This window comes from Lupinus angustifolius, chromosome LG11, assembly GCF_001865875.1.
Source record: "Lupinus angustifolius cultivar Tanjil chromosome LG11, LupAngTanjil_v1.0, whole genome shotgun sequence".
Taxonomy (NCBI): Eukaryota; Viridiplantae; Streptophyta; class Magnoliopsida; order Fabales; family Fabaceae; genus Lupinus; species Lupinus angustifolius.
Genome location: NC_032019.1, coordinates 24,797,709 through 24,807,205, shown reverse-complemented (window position 1 = coordinate 24,807,205; position 9,497 = coordinate 24,797,709).

Sequence of the window (9,497 nt, the reverse complement as noted above, 5' to 3'; positions counted from 1 at the left end):
GTTTCATATTTACATGCCCTCAAATGCAAACATGATATTATTGAATAAGTATATAAAACCTTTAACCATGTTTTGATTGATAAGTAAATGTAGAAACACCATTAAGAATTTTCTAATCATGTTGAAGCACAACAAGTTAAATATCACATTAATTCAATCAACCAAAACTATTTCTCTTGGAAAATCTATAAGAATTTAATGCTTGATTAAGCCATCTCCAAAAGAGGAGAGGAAAGGTATGCTTACTATTTTGTAGGGACTAATGAGGATAAATGCTTCAAGAATTGATATTCTATGCAAGAAAAAGACAAGAATCAAGAATGGAAGAAAGGCCAAAGAAAACGTCAAAGAATGGAAAACTTCCAACATCTTGATAAGAATGAGGTAAAGCATATGAGGTAACCAAATATCATGATAAATACTGCTCTACAATGTCTAATCACATGCTATATCTGATATATTACCTAAGTGTTTGAATGCATGCTTGATTTCTAGATAATACTAAAAGTTCACTTGTTGCCATAATATGCATGTAGTCTTAATTGTAAAATGTATTCTTGCTTGTATATGCTTTTATGCTATTTTGGCTCTGTGTTAAGTTCACATTAGATGTTTAGGATAGACCTTTCTCTTTGAATCTTAGCAAACCTATAAACTAATTCAAACTTTGCCAAAATCTTTTTTTGTGACTCATTTAATCGATTGTTCTGTGTTTTAATCGATTACCTGGGCTTTTTCAAAATATCTTAATCGATTATGTGTTTCTTTAATTGATTACCTAGGCTTATTTCAAATTATCTTAATTGATTATGTGTTCCCTTAATCGATTACTTGGGCTAAGATGTTTTTAAAATCTTAATCGATTAAGTTGGAACATAATGGATTAATTGCATTAAAATTTTAATCTCGTTAATCGATTAACATAGAGGTTAAGCGATTAAATGCAGTAAATAAAATAGATTGCAGAACAGTTTAGGTTACGTTTTTTTCAAACCCTAACCTCGTGAACACCATTCCCTTGTCTGAAATTGATCACATGATTCATCCTCAAACTCGTTCTAGAGCTATCCATTCTCTTCTTCTTCCCTTCTCTAAGCATTCAACCCAAAAATTCGGTTCAAATTGAAAAACCTAGCTTTTCCCCTTTTCAAACCCTAAATATGGTTTTCAGCCAATAATCAATTACCCATCCATTTGTTTCTGCTACAATCAGTAACGAAAGACCAAAGAGAGTGAAACATACCGTAGGCTCAAACTATTATCTGTGTCATCCGAGACGTCCGAGAAATTTCAGCATCGAGGTTCCTCTTCAGCCAGACAAAATCCTCCATTGGGTTTAGACTCGTATTATGCTCCTACTGTTCAAGCAGAGAGGTTGTCTCAGTTCATAAGCCGAAAACCTACATTCATCTGTTATGCTGGCGTGGATGGTGAAGCAATGATTCCAATTCCAACATGAATTAGAGGCACAAGGGGTTGTGCGTTTTCTGGAATTAAATGGTAATATTTACCCCTCTCTGGTTTGGGAATTATATACGAATTCACAGTATAAGGATGGTGGTTATAGGAGTATGGTGAAAGGGATGTGGGAGGCTTATCATGAGATGGTGGTACCTTGGAGATTGCAACGATGAAAAGTGTAGTATGTACAACTCTACTGAGGTATATAAGTCATTCTTAACGGGACCTCATTATTTTTTTTGAGATGATCTCACAAAAGTAGGTTCTTTAACCATAGAAAATAGGCTTTTACATTACCTAATTGCTTACATATTAGTTCAGCGCAACACTAATCATGTGCAATCTACTGTAAATGATCTGAAGCTTATGTATGTTGTTAAAGAATGAACACTGATTAGCTGGCTCGCTGAGATTCTGAAAGTGATGTATGGTATTACATCATCTTCTTTGAGATTGTTGCCTTATGGAATATTTATCTCTCGTGTCATTGATCATTTGAATATCAACACATCAGATGCAGAGATAATTGATGTGAATTCCAGAGAGCATATGGTCCATGAGAACATCATTCACAAGATGAGTATTTACAAATATGGAGGTGAATGGATGTATCAAGAGGATTATAGGACCTTAGTGGATTTAGAAATGTCTAGAGAAGAAGGTGGTGAGCTTGGTGAGCAAAACCAGGGGCAAAATGTCGAGACATCTGATATGCCTCAAGGAACTTCATTTGGTTTGTCTCATATAGATGCCATGGAACAATGCCTAAATGAGCGCATCGGCTCAAGGAACCAAGAAATTGTATCTAAGATACAATCTATGGAGGATAGGCTTATATGAGAGTTTTGAAGACAAGATGAAGAGAATCTGAGACAATTCAAGCAGCTTTCTTTTATGTTTAGTTCCTTCAGTGGATTTCCACAACAACCTCCTAGCTAGCTTAGGATATCTACTGTGTCCTTGTTAGTTGTTGATTTTAGGAATTTTATGGTTTGTGTAATCTTTTGGTTGTTGCATTGTAATTTTCCAAACTCGTTTAGTTTGTTTTTATGCTTTAATTTGAACAATGTAATGACTTAACATGTTATGAATGAATTGGTTTTATGCTTTTAAAATTGAATTGTGTAGTGCTCTTATTACTTTTGTAAATCACTTGATCAATGGATGAAATAATGTTACAAAATTTCAAATCTATTTTCATTGATCTAATTGCATTTAATTTTCAATTAACAAGTGGTATTAATTCACAAGTGGTATCGAAAGTGGTATGTAAATAAGTGATATAAAAAAATTGGCATCTGTATAAAACAAGTGGTATGAAACCTGTGACATCAAATTGTGTAAGTTTCTGATATAGCATGTGGCCTACACTGAAATTTGTCATATCATTAGGTTTAATCGATTAAGCACAAACCATAATCGATTAACTTACACCTAAAATGCAATTCTTGGAAAAATTAAATCACACTTAAACGATTAAGTACATATGTTAATCGATTAACATCAACAGAAATTGCATTATTTATTCCTTCTTTTGGCAATATACTTTCATATATGACTTTGTTTTTTGATCATGCCAAAAGGGGGAGAAATGTTGTTCTTTATGTGTTGCATGACTTACAAGAGAAGATAAGTTGAGGCTTCTGCAACAAAAAAGAATAAATCACTCAATGCTCAAATTGAGGGGGAGCAAGAGGGAGAAACGAGCATCAACTTACAAGAACAAGGCAAAACAAGTTATTTGTCATCAAGATGTCTGAGATGAGTTTAAGGTGACTAAAAGTGAAACATACATTTATTACAAGTCTAGAAATTACATTTGTCATCATTAAAAAGGGGAAGATTGAAGATGCAAGCGTGCATGAATGCGAGATTGAAGAGGCAAGCATGCATCACATAATGTTTTGATGAAGACAAAGGACACACAAAGTTTGATGAAGACAAAAGAGTGATAAAGGCAAAGGATTGACAACATGCATAAATGTTGAAGGACAAGCTTGAGAGGATGAGAAAATCAACAAACAACAAGTATCAACGATAAAGTGAATACTCAAGTACATACAAGGCCAAGCATCCAAAAGAAGATCTAGGCGTTAAGTATTTTTAAATATTTATTAGGTCTTGAGATATTTGTTGAGTAAGAGTCTAGGCTAGGATGAACGCTAATGAAAGTCTCACAACCTAAAATCAATCATAACTAAAATGAGACTTACATGCATATATACATGATTTACATGCACATCCATACATTGATGATAATATGTTTTGAATGCATTTAAAAAGAGTTTTAAATCATACATCATTCAAAGACATGCATCATGCTTTTCAAATCATGTAGGAGGTTCATTCATCATTAAAAATATATTTTAGAAAACCATTTAATCGATTAGGAATCATATTAATCGATTAAGTTTAGGGAACCTGTTAATCGATTAAATCAATTGTTAATTGATTAAGCTGGTAATTATTTCTGTTTTCTGTTAGTTTGAAGAAACTCATTAATCGATTAAGGTTCAGTATAATCGATTATTCGTAGTTAAAAATAGAACAATATATAAACCCAAGTTTTTCCTATTGTTTCATAATCTTGAGAATCAAGAAAAAAAGGTTAGAACACATTTTCGAAAACAGAGAGTTTTACACTTTATTGAGAAAATCTACAGCTCAAACTTTCATATCTTTAGGAATGGTTTTCTAAGTGTTCTTTCAAGAAAATAAAATGGTGAATCTTTACAAGATACCAGTTGAGCTTTCATTTTCAAATCTGTGAAAAAGAAACCCGCATCTCACGCATTGTATTTCTGTGTTTGTGAGATCTTGTAGGGTTTCTTAGATCCGTAGAAGATCGTAAAATCTGCACATTGAGGTGCATCTGTAACTTGAAGAATTTTTGTTAGACTTAGGCAATAACACATTCTCTTGGTGTGTCGTATCACCAAAGAAAGAGAATAGGTTTGGGAAAACCCTAGCTGTGGTTAGGTAGGTGTCTTTGCGAGAAGCAAGAGGTCTTGGTTCTAAGCGATACTTAGGTTGTAGCTAGAGTCGCAAACGGTGATCCTAGTAGGCGAGTTGTGTAGTCAAACCGAAGTGGGGGTTTAAGATCCAAGAAAGGAGCGTCTTGATTCTTGTATTGGAATTGTGTTTGTAAGAAACATTGAAGATTCCATAGTGAAGATAAAATGCCTCAAGATTAGAAGGGGAGGCCTGGATGTAGTATGTAGTGGACAGCAAACAAACCAGGATAAAAAGTCGAGTCTTATTCTTCTTTCCCTAATCTTTTTACATTTCCACATTACTTGATTTACTTAACTTGACATGCATATAATTCTGTGATAATTGCATATATGTATTGTGCATTTACTGTTCTTAATTGCGTATATAATTGCATGTAAGTTTGGTTGAATCATGGTAATCTTGGATGATCGAAAGAATTATGTTTACACTGTAACTGAACCAGATAATCGATTAAGTTGTTTAGATAATGGATTATTAGCATATCGAATTAGTCCATTAAGTTGAGTAGTTAATTGATTAAGAGCATATGATTTAATTGATTAAGCATGTCATTAATCAATTAAACAGTGTGTAAATTTGTATAATTTATGTGTTTATTGAGCGATGGTCAATGTGTACTGTATCACCTATTCACCCCCACCTCCTCTAGGTGAGTGGCAGAGCCCCATGAGACCCAACATTACAAATACTCATTTCAAGTGAGGGGGCAATACTTTTAATTCCAGCTTCTGTTGTTTTGATTTAGCTCCTTCTCTCATGTCCTCTAGTGTTGTTTCTTGAGGAAGAATGTTTTATAAAGAGCTAAGAGTTTTTAAAAAACTCTTCTACTTCTATAAACCGATCAAACTACTTCTCTTTTTCCATCATTGCAGAGGTTAGGGGATATGGTATTCTTTTCTCTACTAGTGGGTTTTTTCTTTTATTTTTGTACCCCACAAGTTTCATCCTTTCTTTCTTTTCTTGTGTATGTACAAGGCATTCTTTATTTGTTATACTAGTGGTTTTTTTTTTGTTTTTTTTTTTTTTTGCTAACCGATAAATTGGTTGTTGTTTTAATGAAATAGGTTACCAAAAGAAGGGTTTTGGTTGGAAATTTTAAATTGAACGAGTCGGGGTTTTGGTTGGAAAATTTAATTAATGAAAGTAAAAGTAAAATAAAAGTAAAAGATAACTATTCAACCTGGGATTAGACTTCATTATTCAACCTTTAATATCCAATATATAATGACATAATAAATATGACTATTCCTATGAATTTCCCACCAATAGTTCTTATATATTTACCAATCCCTTGCATAAGCAGGCCACTGATTTAATTAACCAAATCTCAATCTCTTGACAAATTAATCAATCAATCATAATAAATTGGGTATTATAATGGCTAGTTCATGTAAAGGAGATCTTGCTCCTGACACCTTGGCATGGTTTTGATGAAAACACCAAATCATCAAAAGAAGGAAAAGGAAGAAGATCTTGAAGACATAGAAGACAAGCTTTCAAGATCAAAGTTTTTTAGAGTCTTCTAAGAAAAATACTTATATCCCAACAATCTTTTATTTATGAATGTCATAATGCTGAAGTGAAAACCTTTTTGAAATGAAATTGAAACTTAGAGTCAAATGAACTTAATTTTCAAAATGCTAAGTTACAGGTTACTTAACCTGAATAATAGCTTACTGGACCTAAGTAACAGGTTATTGGACCTAAGTAACATGTCACTTGAACTGAGGAACAAGTTACTAGGACTGAGTACCATGTTACCCAAACTAAGTAACAAGTTACCCAGCAAAATTAACATAGTGTAACCGGTTACTCAAAAGAATAATCGATTTTTCAGTTCTTCAGAATGTTTGGGTAATCGGTTACCTAGTGCAGTAATCGGTTACTGAGAGCTATTACACCATATTTTCAAATCCAAACTGAACAGCTTTCATCCAAAATGAATGAGTTTCATTCTAAATGCCTTCTAACTTCACCTTGGGGTGTAATGGCTTTTGGTGGATGTTATTATGCACTTGTTATTGTAGATGACTATTCTAGATTCACATGGACTCTATTTCTTACACTAAAATATGATACTTTTAAATTATGACCATAAGAAGTGACCATGGTGGTGATTTTGAAAACTAGAAGTTCAATAAGTTTTGCTCGAAACATGGTATTAAACACCAATATTCCGCTCCCATAACTCCTAAACAAAATGGAGTTTTTGAAAGGTAAAATAGAGTTCTTGAGGAGTGACCAAGAAATATTGGGAAGATGTGGTTCATATCACTTTGTATGTTATGAATATAATACTCTTGAGGCCTATTCTTATGAAACCCCCTATGAACTCCTTAATGGTTGGAAACCGAATATTTCTCATTTTCATGATTTTGGGTTTATATTCTTCATTTTGAACAATGGAAAAGAAATTTTAAGTAAATTTGATTCAAAGGCTGATTTAGGAATGTTTCTGGGGTATTTTAATCATAGCAAAGCTTATAGAGTCTTTAACAAATTAACAATGACGGTAGAAGAGTTTATACATATTGTATTTGATGAGTCTTCTCCAAAAGAGGATAAATGTATGGTTGATGATCTTGTAGGTACTCTTGAGGATGCATACTTGAAAGATCAAGAATATGAAAAAGTGAAGCAAGAAGATCAAGAGTCAAGTGAAGAACATGCAATAATGCCACAAGCTTAGAAGACAAAGAAAGATCATCCTATCGATAATGTTATAGGATACATTTCTAAGGAAGTGGTAAACCGAAATTCTGTGCACAATATTTGTAATTTCTTTGCATTTATTTCTCAAAACGAGCCTAAGACTATTGATGAGGCCAGTGAGGATGAGCATTGGTCACTAGTTATGCAAGAAGAGAAAAATCAATTCGAAAGATACAAAGTGTGGGATTTAGTCCCTAGAGCAAGTGATCATCCTATAATAGGCACAAAATGGGTGTTTACAAATAAACTTGATGAATTCGGCTTGATTATTATGAACAAAGCTAGATTGATACCTAAAGGTTACAATCAAGAAGAAGATATTGACTATAGTGAGACTTATGCTCCTGTAGCAAGATTATAGGTTATTATGAGGCTTTTAGCCTTTGCATCTATTATGCACTTCATAAAATTTCAAGTTGATGTAAAAAGTGCATTCTTGAATGACTTTATTCAACAAGATGTATATGTTGAACAACCTCCCAGTTTTGAAAGCTACCAATTTCCTAAATCATGTTTTCAAGTTGAAAAAGGTTTTATATCAATTAAAGCAAGCTCCTAGAACTTGGTAGGATAGGATAAGTTCTTTCCTATAGCTAGGTAGGATAGGCTAAGTTCTTCCCTTTCCTAGAGCAAAGGATGCTTCCACACCAATGGCCACTTCATTATATCTTCATAAAGATGGGAAAGACAAATCTATTGAGGTAACTAACTATTATGGTACGATAGGATCTTTACTTTATCTAACATCAAGTAGACCTGATATTATATTTAGTGTGTACATGTGTGCTAGATATCAAACTAATCCTAAAGAATCATATCTCACGGCTAGTAAAAGAATCATGAAATACTTGAAAGAAACTTTAAGCATGAGATTATGGTATCCTAGGAATGCATCTTTGAGCTTAATAGGTTATTCTGATTCCGATTTTGCAGAATGTAAGATGGGTAGGAAAAGTACTAGTTGTACTTGTCACCTACTAGGTAGCTCACTAGTATCATGGAAATGTAAAAACCAAGCATGTGTTGCTCTTTCAACCACCAAATTGGAATACATTATCATCAGTGTGTGTTGTGCTCAAATCTTATGGATGAAGCAACAAATTTTAGATTTTGGTCTTGTGCTTAATAAAATACCTATTAAATATGATAATACTAGTGCCATAAATTTGTCGAAGAATCCTATTTTGCATTCTTTCACCAAGCATATAGAAATAAGGCATCATTTCTTAAGGGGTCATGTTCAAAAAGGTGATTATGTGATTGAATTTGTTGAACCTTCAAAACAACTACCTGATATTTTTCACTAAACCTCTTCCTAGAGATATTTTATTGGTATTAAGAAGAGAACTAGGAATTCTTTATGAATCATGTAGTTTTTAGTTGTATCTAAGTTTGTGTTAAAATTAAATGAATCTTTTTTATCTTTATTCAAATGCTTATCTTGTTTGCTTGAATGCATGCCATAATTGCTTATGTGTGTTTTTATTTGATTAAGTATCCTTGTCTGTGATTGATCATTATATAGGATAGGTTTTGTCTAGTTAGATCTTAGCATTCCCTAAGCAAAGTTTAAAATGTATTCAATGTTGTAAAAGAATTGTGATTAATCGATTATTACCTTAGTTACTCAATTACCTGGGCTTATTTTTAAGTATCTTAATCGATTAAACAATCCTTAATCGTTTTCCTGGGAACAATTTTTAACTTTGTTAATCGATTAAACTAGCCCTTAATCGATTATCTGGGCAAAACATTTCACTTTCTTAATCAATTAGTATTACATTTAATCAATTAAGTACAATTCTAGTGACATTGATTAAATACAAATTTTAAAACCCTAGAACTTCAATATTTCTCTAGAAATCTTCCCTAACCTCAAAGATTCTGTAATTTGTGTCAAATTAAGAACCAAATTACCTATTTTCATCTACTATATAGATATTACCCTCGTATTCCATCAATTTCCCTTCAAAATCACAAAACATAGAATTTTCCCTATTTCGAAACCCTAACCCCAATCTGGTCACTAGATTAAGGTAATTTAATATCTATCAATTAAGTTGCAATTATGAGTGAAGGAATGCCAAAGAGAGTAAATATCAATGTTAGAATTACCTGATATCTTCGCCATCTGATGTGAACCCAAGTGAGCCCAAGTTGGATGATGATGAACTAAGAGGCATTGGTGGTCCCATGACAAGGGCAAGGGCCAAAAGGGTACAAAATGCACTAGGATTACTCATGAAAGGCATCAAGGAGAGTGCTCCAAGATCATACCAAGGGAGTTCTCACTTCATTCATTGTGTAAC